The sequence below is a fragment of the Culicoides brevitarsis genome, chromosome 2 (genome assembly GCF_036172545.1).
Source record: "Culicoides brevitarsis isolate CSIRO-B50_1 chromosome 2, AGI_CSIRO_Cbre_v1, whole genome shotgun sequence".
Taxonomy (NCBI): domain Eukaryota; kingdom Metazoa; phylum Arthropoda; class Insecta; order Diptera; family Ceratopogonidae; genus Culicoides; species Culicoides brevitarsis.
The window spans coordinates 24178247-24194790 of record NC_087086.1 but is presented as its reverse complement, the minus strand read 5'-3'; the positions used below and the strand labels follow the sequence as shown (position 1 = coordinate 24194790).

Genomic DNA, 16544 nt, shown 5'->3' with positions numbered 1-16544 from the left:
AAAGTTTGATATTAACATTCACAGGATTTTGCAGCAAGTTGATTAGAATGGAATTGAATTACAGCAATGTTATTTATTTCGCGCGGTGATAAATAACCGTTGTAATTGATGGCTTTCATAAATCTGAGTTTAAGCGAAAAAACAAAATGTCTTCATTAGCGAGGTCTGTGGAAGATGTGCGAAAAATAAAATAAATAAAAAAGGGATTGTCACTTGAGTGAATCGAACACTCGCCGTCACAGCCACAATGTGAAGTCCTGCCACTAGACCAAAGTGACTACCGATCCCGTTGATCAGCGTTGTGCTAAAAACAAAAATACAGCTTTGTGTGTTTTTTTTTAAACAAAAATATTTTTAACACATTTTCATACTTTTTTTTTTTTTGGTTATACGCCAGTTGCTGATATGATTTCTTTTATATAATATTTTTTTTTTATATCGCTATGCGAAATTTTGTTGTTTCAGCCGTACGACAAGTGTTCAAAAATAAACATGTTTTTGAATGAGATAAGTTTAAATGCGTTTCGAAAAAAAAATAACTTGGCGTTTTATTGTTCGCTTAAAATTTTATTAAATAAACTATCGGACCCGTATACTTCGTTTTACCTGTAAAGTTTATTTATTTTTTGCAGAAATGTATAAATTTGATAGATTTTTAGGAAACTGATCCCGGGAAAAAATATCTTCGTATGGATAAATTTTACTTTCAACTTAAAAAAATTGAAAATTTAATACGAAATTGAATTTAGTACGAATTTAAATGTTGTTTGTCTACTCATTTTTAATTGTATCAAGATCATCTTAAGCCTTAAAAAGCAAAAGTTCATTGAAAACAGAAAAAACTTTTGTCGGTTGGAAAAAATTTCGCGAATGTGCTGTAAATAATTATTTTAAACGTCTCTGCTCAAAAATAATAAATAAAAAATTTTATTAAAAAAATCTATAGTTTAAATGGCTTTCTACAGTACACAAAATTTGCAAAGCAATATATATTTTAAAGCTATAAATATCATGAAAACATGGTTTAATAGGAAATTCATAATAAGCATATAATAAAAATAAATAGATAGTAAATAATAAAAATCCTCTCAATTTTTTATATGTCATTATTACGAACCTTCCTCGACAATCTTTTCTTTGCTGCACAATAATAGCACTTGTACTGCTTTCCTTTATTTTCAGGTCTTATGCTACTAAGCAATATTTTTTCTTGTCAAACTAAGTACGACCTATTAAATTTATTTAAATAAATTTATAAGCTTTACTATATTTTATCGTTGCAGCAAATATGTTTTCCTCCTGATCTTAAAGTAAAGAGAAATTGGAAAAACGCTGGAAGACGTCCAACCTTGTCAAGTGAAGCAATATTAGGGTCCATCCGTGGAAAAGACATCATAACGAATGTGAGATATGAGCACCATGTTGCATGATGCACGAACACAAAATCAAATATGGAAACCAGGTAAAAAAGGGATGTATAAGCTATAATTTTTGTGCAGTAGTGGTACACGCTCACTGAACTGGAATCGCATAATGAATAGCATTTTATCATATTTAATGAGACTAGTTTTTAAATAGTTCATGGTGAGGTGGATGACGACGAGGAAGAAAACGAAGGATCGCACTCGTATAAATAATTTAGTTTTCCTTTTGCCTTCCTCTCTTCCTCTACAAAGTATCGCAAAAGAACGACGTATTTATAAGGTCTCCCTTTATACAATTTATAAAAATTAATGAGAATAAATGCAATTTCTAAAATAATGTTAACGATGAAGGATGTTGTTGTTGTTGTTGTTGTTGGGAGCACTGCAGTTGTTGGTTGGGAAATTACTTTGCCATGCGATACTGTTTGGTGTGCGCCGTTGTCGTCGTTTTGAGAATTACATTAGTTGAGAAGAAGAAAGGCGCATACAAAAAAAGGTGAAGAATTTTATAAAATGCTTCAAGATTAAAATGGATTGAAGGTGCATTTATAATGAATTGCTATGTTGTGCAGAAATTTAAAAGGATTTGCATAATTATGGCAGCAGTTGAGCGTTAGACACACAAGTCGCATATAAAAAGTTTGAGTAAGTAAGTAAGGATAATTAATGTGAAATGAAAAGAAAGCACGGTGAAAGTTAAACTTATTATTCTCTGTATTTTTCACTTTTCCATAGAGGAAAATCAATTGATGTAGCAGAGTTACCATTAATGCACTTCCTATGTTGACATTGAAAGGCAATTAAAACTTAACGAATATAAACGAGATCGGCAATTCAATGGGTTGTAACGGTAATTACAACTGAAAAAAAGTGAAAGTATGATAAAAAATAAAAAAAATATAAAAAAAATAAACAAAAAAAAAATATTAAAAAATTTATTTTATTAAGTTTTCAACTTCTAAAACAAATTTATATTTAAAAAAAAACAAACTATAAAGTAATTTATTGGGTTAAATTAAGCCGAAATTTAACTGCAAAATGCAATTTATCGCGTGATCTTTCAGCGAGATCAGTAGTCACTTTGGTCTAGTGGCAGGACTTCACATTGTGGCTGTGACGGCGAGTGTTCGATTCACTCAAGTGACAAATCTCGATGTATTTTTTTGGCCCTCCATGAATTAAAGTACATTTTCAGTGAAAATGATTTGCAAATCAATTCAATTTTCAAAAGTTTCATATTTTTCTTATACTTTTAGGTAGGTAGGTATATTTAAAACAATTTTTTTTATTTTCAGATATGATAAGACGAGTGTAAGCAAATGTCAATTAAACATACTTTGCACGGAGAATAGGATCGGAGAACATGGAACTGCAGATCAACGAAGCAAAAACCAATTTCATGATAAGAAACAATCCAGGAGGTCAAAACTGGCACACAGATGACCAAGATTTCGAGGTTGTGAAAGAGTTTATATAGCTATGTAGGAATATTGATACATTTTGATGGAGATACCGCACCAGATATCAAACACGATACCACATTGACAAACATATGTTTCTATGGTTTGAAACGACAACTGAGGCCACAGCAGCTAACAAAAGCCACAAAATGTACCATTTACGAGATCATCATCAAGTCAGAAATTGATGTACTTTTTTGAATAAAACATTATTCGTTCTACATTTGGTACAAAGCTTGTGATCCGAAGATCTTAGTGCCCCTTTGAGCTAGTTTTAAAATAAGCGAAAATAATTACAGATGGAAAATCAAATCAACTTACGTTAACAAAACAATTACTCCGCAAAAAAGAACATAAGACTCAATCACAGCTATTCCGAAATCCAGAAAGCAGACTGTGAATAGTCAGTCAAAAATAAAATAAATAAAAAATTAATGGTACAACCAGATATCAAACACGATACCACATTGACAAACATATGTTTCTATGGTTTGAAACGACAACTGCCACAAAATGTATACAACAAAACAATCCTTAAGAATTTTAAGAGGATCCTTAAGAATTTTAGAATGGAATATCACGCAGAGTGGACAACGATGGAATATTTTCATAAGCTTATCTAATACCAAGTTTAATACTCCAGTTATCCAGAAAATTACATAATTCAAAAAATTAATGAAAAAAAAAATCAAAAAATGGATTGTCACTTGAGTGAATCGAACACTCGCCGTCACAGCCACAATGTGAAGTCCTGCCACTAGACCAAAGTGACTACTCATCCAGTTGTTAAACGGAGTGTTAAACTCGAATGTCTTTCTTACACACAACATACGTTCATATATTTGTACATATGTTGAACAACACTATAGACGTCGTGCAGCATACGATCTATGCTACGAAAGTGTGTACTGCTATCTCGCTCTAACAATCGGTTCTCTCTTTCACACTTATTTCACGTATGATAGTCGGTAATGTAGATTTTTGGTTCGTCTCGCATAACGGGGTTTGCAAACGGATGGTTGAAATTCAAGCTCGGGATTTTGAGACCTTAACCGATTTATATACGGCTTTAATAACCAAATATTTTAAAAGATATAGAAGTCAATGGAAGACAAATAGGGAGAAAGCGCTAAAAATAGTCTAATTGAGCTTTTAGACTTATGCTCGTTATTGGGAAATACATTAAAATTATAAAAAAAATTTAATTGATTTCGATTTGTAATTTGCTTGAACGGACAAAATATAATCAATTTTACAAATATTTTTATTTTTTTTTGCAAAATAACAATTATTAACATCATGATGAAAGTTACTCGAGTTGATGCTAAATATTGAAGCAACGAAGGTCACTTTTTATATTTGGATACGATCCAGATACAATAATAATTCTATTGAGAAACTAAAACACTATTTTTTTCGATTTTTATGACCCTGAATAAAATCTTGTGATTAATTTTCACCCCGAAATCCTCCAGAATCAAAGAAACACAACACAAAAAATCAACCAAAATGATTGATGATAAAATATGCGGGCAGGGAATCACGTTAAGCAGTTTTTTGCATGATTTACTACAAAACTATTTTGTTCGTATGTATGCACGAGTAGGTTCCCAAGAAAAATCACTGCAAGCCTTTTATTTGATTATATTTATATTTTTCTGTATTCCTTCTTTTTTTATTTCATTAAATCACGAAACAAATCAATTGAGTTACTGGCACACGAGCGTAGGCACGAACAACGACAAAAAAAATGAATGATTAGGTAAAGACATTTTAATTGAATTTTTTCCTGCTCTTCTTCTATTCACAACTATACAAATGCTGAACTAATGCTAGTGTTCGGCCATCCAAGTGGAAAAGCTTGAACAACTTTTGGTGAATGATCACGTAACTGCACAATAAAATCATTTAGGAAAAAAAATATTTTTTTCTACGTGAGAACACAGAAATAAAATCACCTTTCGATCGTGTCCGGTCAATAAACACATATTTTTACATTCACTCATTTATTATGAGGAGTTGATTAATTGCTTTCTATAATCTCTCGAGATTACATCTTGACTGCGCAAAATATTATGTTGTGCTCTCGCGTACCGTGCATGCATGAACGGCACTGAATCAATTTATCGATGGTTGTTTTTATTTTTATTTATAAAAAAATTGTAAATTGAGAAAGTTTTGAGTAATTATTTAACGTAAAACGAGTTTTCCAGGGATTTTAACTAACTTTCATTCAGAACTTTTGTCATTTCACAGGATTTTAACCCGTAAAAAAATTGAAGTGACATCAAGAGATCAGTGGAAGTTCCAAGCTACACACGATAAAGTTCTATAAAAATTAAAAAATAAAATATCTCGATCCAAAATTGCAATGCATTGAAAATTAATGAACAAACTTTACAGTGAAAAGCAATTTATTTATAAAAAAAAAATCTGCCGAAAATAAAGTAATAATTTACAAGAATATCAACGAAAAAAAATAAAATAAAATAAAACCTGGTTTTAAAAAATAATGCAGTGGAATTCAATACATTATTTATTTATTTATTTTTCTCCGACCTTTTAATATTTACAATATCAATAAAAATATATACCTAGTTATAGTAACAATTGAAATATTTTTTTAAGTACTTAAAACATGGGACAAAATTAAATCGGATCAATATTTGTTTTTGCCAATAAATTAAAATCAGAAATATTGCAAGAGAATACGTTTCACGATTGTAATTTAATTTTTTATTACAAATTGGAGGACTTTCGCATTTATTTATTTTTCATGCTCTTCAACTGTAGTTTTTATTGGTTTCGATGGCTTTACATTATCAAGTTGTTACAGTATAAAAATATGTTTTTCGTATATTTTTTCTCAGAATAACTTTAAATATTAACTTGTCGTTTTACCGTATCGATATGGAATAATCCTTTTATTTTTTTACAACAAGGTTTACAAAATAATTTCAATAATTAACACGTATAATTACGAGAAAAAAAACATCAATTTAAGCGCAACAATGAATATTCGAGAGTTTTTAACTTTTTTCCATTTAATATTCATGTAAAATATTATTTTTTGCATCTGCTTCATCAGAAAATATAATATTCGCTTGTTTTTCATTAATATTTATTGATCTGCAGAACGCATCAATATTAATTATTATTAGTAACTGTTAAAAAAATTTTGTATATGATAAACAATGAAATAATGAACTTTTGTTTATTTTAGCGAAAAACAGAATATTTTACTGGTTTTTGTTCTATATTGATTTATATTTCAAATATAAATTTTTGGTTGGAATGATAACGCGAGAGCTTTTGAAAAAGATTGCCAATGTGATACGACAACAAAGATCAACAAAACATTGGGTGCATTCAAGATTGTCCATCGATGGACATCAATGATTTTTTTCCATAATTTTGTCCATCAATGATTTTTTTTGATGGATTACCGATGGACATCGCATTTTTCTTGAACGCATCATAAATTTTTTACATGCATCTTGAACGCAATTTTTTAATTGCTTTATTTTTTATAGTTTTATCGTATAACCTATATGTGTGATTGCCGTATTGGTTTGCAAAGATACGTGATATACCGCGAAAACATCCGCGGACCCGCGAAAAATTTCGCGGATTTTTTTTTTTTTTTTAAATTTTTTTCATCTTTTAGAAGCTCCATTATTCACATAAGATGAAAAAAATTTTTTTGAAAAAAAAAAATCGCGAAAAAATCCGCGAAATTTTTCGCGGGTCCGCGGATTTTTTCACGGATTTTATCGCGACTTTATAGAAGCTCCATTACTCACAAAAGATGAAAAAAAATTTTTTGAAAAAAAAAATCGCGAAAAAATCCGCGAAATTTTTCGCGGGTCCGCGGATTTTTTCACGGATTTTATCGCGACTTTATAGAAGCTCCATTAGTCACAAAAGATAAAAAAAAATTTTTTGAAAAAAAAAAAAAATTCGCGAAAAAATCCGCGAAATTTTTCGCGGGTACGCGGATGTTTTCGCGGGTCCGCGGAACTTTTCGTTGCTTGTAGATGATCACATAACATATATATGTATAAATCGCGGCTAAAGCAAAATAAATCAAAATATCCATTTATGATGGATTCCGATGCATACTATCACATTTTATGATGTTTTCCGATTAATCGAAAAATCCATCATGTTTAACTTGAACGCGTTCGATGGAAAAAAATTATGGAAAAAATCATTGATGTCCATCGATGGACATTCTTGAATGCACCCATTGATGTTATTATGCTGGAAGCTTGAAAATTTTTAAAACTATAGAAAAAACAGACTCGATATTTTTTATCGAGCACCGAAAAAAATATTGAATGAATCGAAAAAAACATATTTCTCTTGATAATATTTTTCGGATGAAAGTCAAAACTCCAATTAACACACAAAATATTTTTTTGATAGCATAATAAAAAATAATAACTTGTTTTGTTCTAAAATAAAATTGATGCAGGTTGCGCACAAAAACAGCTTTATAGAATTCATTAAAATTCGAAAATCATGTTTTTAGAATGCATTGTTTTAATACTCTTATAAAATAAAATAATAATAATTGAATGATGGCACGATAAAATTCAAACAAAAGTCAAAAGCTAATATTTGAACAAAAAGTATTTGATTGAATTCCGGCAAGAGGAACAAAAGGAAATTACTAACCAAAAATTTTAGTTTACTTTTATGCAGAGTTTTTATTGCATTTCGATGCATAAAAAAATAAATAATTCATTTAAATGAATATTTCACGTCCTTGTTCATTAAAATATGCTCATAATAATTACCACGTTCCATTTCGTAGGCAAACAAACACTACCTACATTATTTGCATGATAATGGCAATTATGACGTCGCGTCATTCGTTTTATTTGCAACACAAGAATTGTAAACTAGAGGCAAATCAATCATAGCGTTTTAGCGAAATAGAACCTTGAGGGACCTCGTGCTCATGCTGTAACAAATTTGAATGTGGCGTGTTTGCCATTTCACTTTGCTTTTGCTTGCTAAACGAACTTTTTCATTTTTTTTTTATTATTATTTTAAAAATGAAAAAAAGTTCGTAGAATTACATGTCTGTGCGATCGTGTTCAAATATAAAAATTGCATGTTCTTTGCTCCTTTCTCTCGACAGTTTATTAGGTGCTACGCTGTCTTTCCGAACATGAACGAGGAACTAACGAATGGCAAAGCATACAAAAAATGATTGAGACCAAAATTTAATATAAACAGTCATGAAGTTTTTTTCTCTCGCTTTTTTTCTATTCTTAGCAAAATCACGAAACAAGAGGCACTAAATTACATTTTTTGTTTTGAAATGTTCAGAAGTCATAAAATTTCTTAACCAATTTCCTTCTAACCCGCGTCTTGTGGTAATTTAATATGTGCCGTGTGTAATTGCCAGAGAAAGTTTATTGTAATTCCATTAGTTGAATCAATATCATAAGTTTATGTGATTTACTTTTTTCTGCTGTGTGTGAGTGTATTTCTAATGATTATTTTGCGTTTTCAGTATTATTCGATATTTCATAGTTTAGTTGGACGTGAAATTTTTTGAGCAACCATGAAATTTGTTTGAATTTTTGTCTCTGGCGTAAAAAATACCGGGCGTCTTCATTTTTTGTTTTTAGTTAATTTTAAAGTTAAAAAAATATTTTGCGCAACATTGTCATGAAAACAATAAAAATTGTTACTCTTTCGATATTGTTTATTTCGTTTTTAAAAATAAAAACTGTAATTAAAAATAAATTGGTGACATCGCTCAAAACAGGAATAATCATTCACTGTACAACAAAAAAAAATAAAGTACCCTGCGCTTGGGTGCGGACTATAGCAGTCTTAAATTAGGTCTCGAGATATGAACAAAACGAGGTCGATCTCCTCTGGTGACTTGGACGTTTCAAAAGTTATGGCCTTTTGAAGTTTTTAAGGGTTTTCGTTGACATTCTCCAAGGTAACTTCCATAACTTGCACTGAAACTTCAAAATTCTTGATACGAGAAAATTCAGCGGAAAATTTAACGCATATTTAAAAAAAAAATTGAATTTGGTTAATTTATAAGGGAGTTATGGTAGTTCAAAGTCAGAAAAATGTGAATTTTTACCAAAAAAAATTTGATATTTTTGACTTTAGAGGTCTGTTGCGCCGGATAAATTTAAAAGTCATGTAGTTTATTGGAAAGGGCATAAAATTTACTACAATTTCAAAAAAAAACAACCAAACTTTTTGGTTGATTTTTATGGATTTTATGATAGAAAAACGAATGAAGGGTCTTATTCAAAATCTACGATTTTCACTAAAATTTTGGTTTTTAATCTATTCGTTTGTTCAAAAACGCAGATTTGAAATATTTTTAAAGGATTGATTTAATTTGGATCGTGTTATTAAATTTTTCTCAGTCTAGTATTGAAAAAAAACGAAGTTTATTTAAAACAAATTCTTAATTTTTTTATTTATATTCATATTTTACACGAAAAAATTTTGTGTTTTTGTTGTAATCAGCTTGTCTTGAATATTGTTCAGGATCAGTTTCTCTAACAAGACCCCAACAATATCTCCCTAAAGCTTTGTCCAAATTTTTTCCTGCATATTGCTCTTCATTTTCTTTGATATCTTGATAAAACCTTTCGCCTTGTTCATCAGAAAATGCTCCACAGTTAGATTTGAATTTGTCAAGATGGTATATGAGTGAATGCATTTTGACTGTTATTCTGATGTTAAGCTTTTCGTAACTCCTCATCATATCTTTTATTAGCTGTTCAAAGTTTTTGTCCCTGTTATTACCCAAAAAACCTGAACAAACTTTTTTTAAGAGCTCAAATGCTCTACTTTGATCCGTATCTTCGTCGTTCTCATCTCGTAATGATGATGCGATTTCTTCACTAGCAAATAACATCCTTATTTGAGGACCGTTGAAAACTGCATTTTTCTTTGTCTCAAAAGATAAACATGGAAATAGATCATCTAAACAATCTCGTAGTTTTACATTTTTTGCGAAAAGTGTTTTGAACAATTGCGTTACTAATCCGATTTTGATATGTAGTACGGGCATTAAGATTTTGTTTGCTTTTACTAATGGCGGATTCGCTGGTCCTTTATATACTTCACTGCGTTTCTCCCAATGTTTTTTGTTTTCATATTTATCCTTGCCATTGTAATTAACATCCCACTCACAATAGAAACATGGATGCTTTGACGCTGAGTCCGTTGATCCTGTTAAAATGTTGACCAATTTGAAGTCTACAATTACTTCCCATTCATAAATGGAATACTTTATTTTGTCTAAGATTTGCTTCATGCAATCGTATGTTTCAGGAGTTTTTCTGCAGTACACTAGCGGTATTGAAGGCAATTCGTTGCCGTTGTGCAGCAATACTACTTTTAGCGAATCAGTACTACCATCTATGAACAGTCTCCAATCAGATACTTTATGTTCTATTTGGAACAGATCGAAAAGACCTTTTAAATCGTTGCAGTAAGCAACATTGTAGAATTTTTGTTTCATTTCTGATGTTTTGTGGTATTCCATATTTTCATCATCTACGAGTTCGGTTATCTTTTCTTTAACATACAGTTTTATTCTATCGCATGTGTATTTTGATGAAAAACGATCATCATCTCTATAACCCGTTACTATAACATTCTCCAGGGCAGCTATATCGTTTAATCGAGAACCTAAGAGTTCTGAATTGGCAACTCCAATGTACATATCACGACATAAGTCGTCAAAGTAAGCTTGGTTACCACGAATTTTTGCAACTTGATACTCTTCTGTTGAAGAGATTTGACTCGACATTTGCGAGGTAGATGATACTTGTACTGTTCTGTTTTCTTCCATTGCTAACGCGGTAGTCAAACAATAACTGAATTCTTTTCCACATTGTCAGTTCTTATATACACAATTTAGTGATGACGCTTGATTGAGGATAACTAAATGAATCATCAACACAATGGGTGCATTCAAGATTGCTCATCGATGATTTTTTCCAAAAAATTTTTCATCGAACGCGTTCAAGTTAAATAAAATGGATTGTTGAATTTATTAAAAAACATAAAAAATCCTTAAAATAAAACATAAAAGTCAAAAATATTCATCACAGAAACACATTTATGATGGAAACCATATCACAAAAAAAAATCATAATGGACTCGATGAGTGATCTTGAATGCACCCAATATCTCTTACAAAAACAAGTCGGGATTTTTATTAAAAATGTTGCAAATTAAATCAATCATTAATCCTTCATTCGTTTTTCTATCATAAAATCCGTAAAAATCAACCAAACCGCTTAGTTGTTTTTTTTTTTGAAATTATAGAAAATTTTATGCCCTTTCAAATGAGCTACATGATTTTTTGATTTGCCTGGCACATTAGACCCTAAAAGTCAAAAATATCTCAATTTAAAATTTTTTTTTAAATATGCGTAAAATTTTCCGCTGAATCTTCTCGTATTTTGAAGTTTCAGTGCAAGTTATGGAAGTTACCTTGAAGAATGTCAATGAAAACCCTTAAAAACTTCAAAAGGCCATAACTTTTGAAACGTCCAAGTCACCAGAGGAGATCGACCCCGTTTTGTTCATATCTCGAGAACTACTTTAAGACTGCCATAGTCCGCACCCAAACGCAGAGTATTTTTTTGTTGTACAGTGATTATTTTTATTTTTGAGTTGAACGGAAGCATGTCACTAAAATATTTTTTGTTCTGTTCGACATTTTTCCCGGAACTTGTTAATTTTTTAAATCCATATTTTGTGACGTTATGAATGTTTTAAGGTATCAATAACTGTTGTTGGTGATACCTTTACTCTTCATTAAAAAGAATAATTTAAAATAATGAAATATTATTTTTAGTTTGCTAACTTTCCACAAGAATGTTAAAAATGAAGTTCAAAATTTTTAAAAATAATAAAAAAAAGTTTCAAGTTGGCATGAATTTTAGTTAAAAATTTACTAAAATTAGTGAAAATGATTTTTTTTAATGATGGATAAAAAGTTTACTTTAATCAGTTAATTAATTATTAAAATTAAATAAATTAAATTTAAATAATAGTTTTTTTTGAATTTTAATAAATTTAAATAAAAAATTTCTTTTAAATTTTAATTTTAAAATTTCTATATGTAAGGAATAAAATTTAAATTATTAAATGTAATTAAATAAATTAATTAATTAAATAATTTTTTAAATTAAATTTTTCCAACATAAAAAAACATTTTTATACCTAATCCATTTAATTTTTTTTTCTAAATTTCATTTAAAAATTCCAAAATTGACTTTTTTAAATTATTTACGCCTGAAATTTAACTAATTTGGTCCAAGTTTGATAGTTGGGGTTTAAAATGACTTAAATCAACATGACTTATTATTACGATAAAACCTTCATAAAAAATAGTGTTAATCCGGTAGTGAAAAGCATTAAAATCATGTTCGCTTGCATGTCAAATTGAATCAGCGCTGTATCATGTAAAATATTAACGACGTTCATCATTGTCAGGTAGTTATTAAAATGTGACAAGGCACCAACTGAAATGCTCCGAAAATGTGTTGTTTGCATGCAAAAATACACAAAATTCAAAGTTTTTTATGTGTCTTCCACAAAAACAGTAGTTTGGACAAACTTTCTATCATCAAATAGTTTTTATTGATTTTAAAATTACGTCAAATTTCTTTGTTTATTTTCTCTTACATTGTAAACAACAATTACAAACTAGGAGTTCCGCAGTACATGCGACAATGACGAATATAAACAGTTTTTATTTATTTTGGATAGTAAAACATCAAAATAGTTTTAAGCGTATTTGTGCATCAATTATACAAAAAAAAACCTAAAAATTTTGCTTTGTTAAAAACAATAATTTTTAATTTGAGAAAATTACTCAAAATTGAGAAAAGAACATTTTTTATAAATTATTTTGACGAATTTTCATCACGAATATTCTTGCAGTTTTTTTTATTCTTTTTTAATTGTTTCACTATTATTTTATGTCTCTTTGATACTAAAATAAATATTTATATAAAAAAAGTTTTAGTTTATTAATTTTACTTGTTTTTATAAAAAAAAACATAAAATTGTCCACAAGTAATACAAAACTTATGATAGGGATACAATTTGTTGTTATTTATTTTCCGAAATTAATTTAATTGTTAATTCGAAGCCTCGTTTTTATGCTCGTATCATTTTCCATATTATTTTGATTACAATTGATATACATTGTTCCAGTTTTTTTGTGTTTTAATTTTATTTCGTTATTAAATTATTCTATACGTAACCGTATTTTTTGCGTGGGAAATATTATATCTGTACCAATGTCGAACAAAACAAAAAAAAAATAAAACTTTTGCATGTTTGTTGTTAGTGGCTGCAGCAGTTCGTTATAAAATTTATTATATTTTATTTTTATTCTCGTCTCGTCGGAGTAAACAAAATTTTAATTGATGTGACAATATTTTGTGTTGTAAATTTTGATGAATTCGGAGACGAGAAAATATAAAATTTTATTACTTTCAATTATAAATACACCGGATGTCGTTTCACATTATTATTTTACGTATACCAGAAGGATTTGTGCTCGCTACACAGGAAACTAAATTTAGTTTTAATATTTTTTTTTTGCATAATTTTTTTCCTAGTCGTCTCGTTATTTATTCATCGTACACGAAAAATTATTATTATTATTAAAATGTGCGAGCAGGGAAAACGAGAGAGAGGAAAAACCTTAAATCGTTTTATTTTATTTTGTATTTTAGATATATTAGAGTACATGTTCTCCCAACGGACGACATCATATAAGTGGATTATTATTTTTATTCTTGTTATATTTTATTTCGGTCTGTGACTGAAACTACCTTTCTCGTTTTCGGCGAATGAGTTAGAGAGAAAGTACACATTTAAAATATGTTTAACTCGTTTTATGAATTTAATTTTATATTTTATGTGAAAATGATCTTCATCCGTATGTTATCCCTTCTCGGAATGTCCATCATAAATTTTTGTAGAATTCAATGAGTTGGATTTTTTAAAAGCTTTTGGTTAGTTTTTCTGTGATTTTATGTTTTTTTTAATGTTTGTGACGGTTGATGATTTCTGAATCAGAATATTGTGATAATGATTCTGTCATAACTAAGGTAAGTAGAAAATTTTTTATAAAGGAAAAAGTATTATGTTTGCTTAATTTCATTCGTAATTTATAATAATATTTTATGTAATACCAATTAAATGATTAAGTTATTGAAAACTCATAAAATTTATAGAAAAAGGTTAGAATATAGATAAATCAAATGTTCAGTTAACGTCGTATTTTCAAGAGTTTGCACTTTTCTTTTTGATCATGATAAATTTTGATTTATTGTGTATGATGCACAAAAACATGGTTGATACTGGGCTAAAACATTTTCGTTTCTTCTTAATTTATTTTCCAAAATTATTTTTATTTTTTAAACATTTTTTGGAGAAATATAAAAAAAAATTAAAAAAATTTAAATTAATTTTTTAAATAGATTTTTTTACTTCAAATAATTTTTCCTCATATAATTTAAACATTTTGTGGGATTTTGGATCACAAAAAAGGTTTTGTTGAAAATTGACAAGTTAATTAAAAGAAACCAATTGACCAATTTTTTTAGCGTGATATAAAACAAATTAGCGTGATACAAAATGGTCCAAGTTCTTAGGGAAAAAATTCAAAATTTTCCGTTTTTGTACTACTTTTGTTGTAAATTTTATTTAAAAGTCAATAATATTGTAAAGGCGTCAACTTATTTTTTTATTGTTTTTCAAATTTAAATAACCACGAATAAATCAACAAAAAAAAAATTATTAAAAGACGTTTAATATTTTGTAAAAATCTTACCTATTTTCCATTATTTACCGTTAATGAAGCCGATCGATGAAATCGCGTGGAAAATTAATTAAAATATTACAACACCTCTTTTTTTTACATAATTTCAAATAGAATTGATCTGTCTTTTTATTTTATTTTTATTATATTTAAATTCATTCAAATATCTTTCAAATAGATTTCACTCTTTTACTAAACGTTTTTTAAAAACATTTTTTCCTCTTTTTATATATTTTGCGTTTCGCGTATAATTTTTATCTAATCATTTTTCCTCCATATACGTTCCATTTTTTTTTGTTTTAATATAGTGCATTCTTCCGATCGTTTGTATATTTAAATTTATTATAATATTCTTTTAATTAAGTTAAATATATTTATATATATTTTTTTATAATATTTCTTCTCATTTTTCTCTCTTTTAATTTTATCAATTACCTAAGAATTAATTTAATTAAATTTATATTGATTCTTTTTTTTTATCATTTCTTCTTTTATACCTATATATTTAACAATAAGTAAGTTCGTTTTTTGCCCCTTGTCTGCAGAGACAAAAGGTGTATTTTCTTGTTAAAATTTAAAATAAAAGAGGTAATGAAAACGCTTAATGTACATTTATTATATACACAACAAGGTTTGATCTTAAATTCTATCATTTTATGTGTGTTTCTTGCAAAACACGGAGCTCTTGTTTTCACATTTACCGTGAATGGTGCTTCTTCTTCATCATTTTCAATGTTTGTGAAATGCAATAAAGTAATTAAAAGCATTTTCTTCGTTTTTTAATTAAATGTAAGTGTATGTGCTTGTGTGTGTGTTGTGAAGCAGTAATGTGTTTAAAAAAATATCGTAGAAATTTCTCTCTTCGTCTTTCTTCATCTTACGTAAGAGGCAGGGGAAGCAATCGAGAAAATATTTACAAAAGTGAATATTTGTACAATTATCGTTCAAGGCTTTCGTGAAAAATATATAACAAGATGACGAAGAACGAGACAGAGTGAAATAATTATCGCTAAATTTTTATCTTTTTTTTGTATCAATTTATCGACAAACACACACAAACTCATACACGACATAGTAATTGATTAGCTCTCCATTGACCAAAGTTTTGACCGATGTTCGTTTATTTACTACTCGTGCTTTTGGTTGCAGATAAAAATTATTATCTCTCATATTTTTCCAACACAACTCCGCATGTAGCAGCACCAAACGGGGGAAAAAAGGTATACGAAAAACTTTTTTGTCCATGTTTTATGTATTCGCATTTATTTTGGTTCTGCAGAAGATAACCAACTTTATTAATTAATTAAAATCGAGCATCGCGCTTAATATTAAGAGAACGAACACTGCTGGGCTGTTTTGCTTGTGATAATTGTTTGTGCTCTCTGTGGCAATCAAATGGCTTTAAATTAAGCTCAACAAATTTATTTTACGCAAAATTTATTTTAAAAAATCTTTTTTGTAGAGTATAAAAGTTAGGTTGAAATAATATTGAAGTTTCAATAAATCTTATTTTTTTGTTAAATTTTTTTTTTTATTTTAAAATAATTTTTTATTGTCTAATAATCAATTAAATTTTTAAATTATTTAATTTATTTTTAATTTATTTACTTTAATTTCAATTTATTAAAAAAAAATGTTTGAGGATGATAAAAATTTTAAGATCAAATCTTGCTTATATTGTTAATGCAAAACTTTTTTTTCCGAAAAAATGTAACAAAAACTTCTAACATTCTATTGCTCATTATAATAGTTTTCTTGCATTTATATTATTTTTCATCATAATGATGGTAATAAAAATCCTTTCATGAC

General features: G+C 28.4%; 3 non-coding genes across 3 annotated transcripts; 1 reads left to right on the top strand and 2 right to left on the bottom strand.

Moving 5' to 3' along the window:
- Nucleotides 1-207: 207 nt before the first annotated feature.
- Trnah-gug (transfer RNA histidin (anticodon GUG)) lies at nucleotides 208-278 on the bottom strand. The gene has a single exon. It is a non-coding gene; the product is annotated as a tRNA-His (tRNA).
- A 2221-nt stretch (nucleotides 279-2499) lies between these two features.
- Trnah-gug (transfer RNA histidin (anticodon GUG)) lies at nucleotides 2500-2570 on the top strand. Its single transcript has one exon. It is a non-coding gene; the product is annotated as a tRNA-His (tRNA).
- A 1015-nt stretch (nucleotides 2571-3585) lies between these two features.
- Trnah-gug (transfer RNA histidin (anticodon GUG)) lies at nucleotides 3586-3656 on the bottom strand. Its single transcript has one exon. It is a non-coding gene; the product is annotated as a tRNA-His (tRNA).
- Between the last annotated feature and the right edge of the window lie 12888 nt (nucleotides 3657-16544).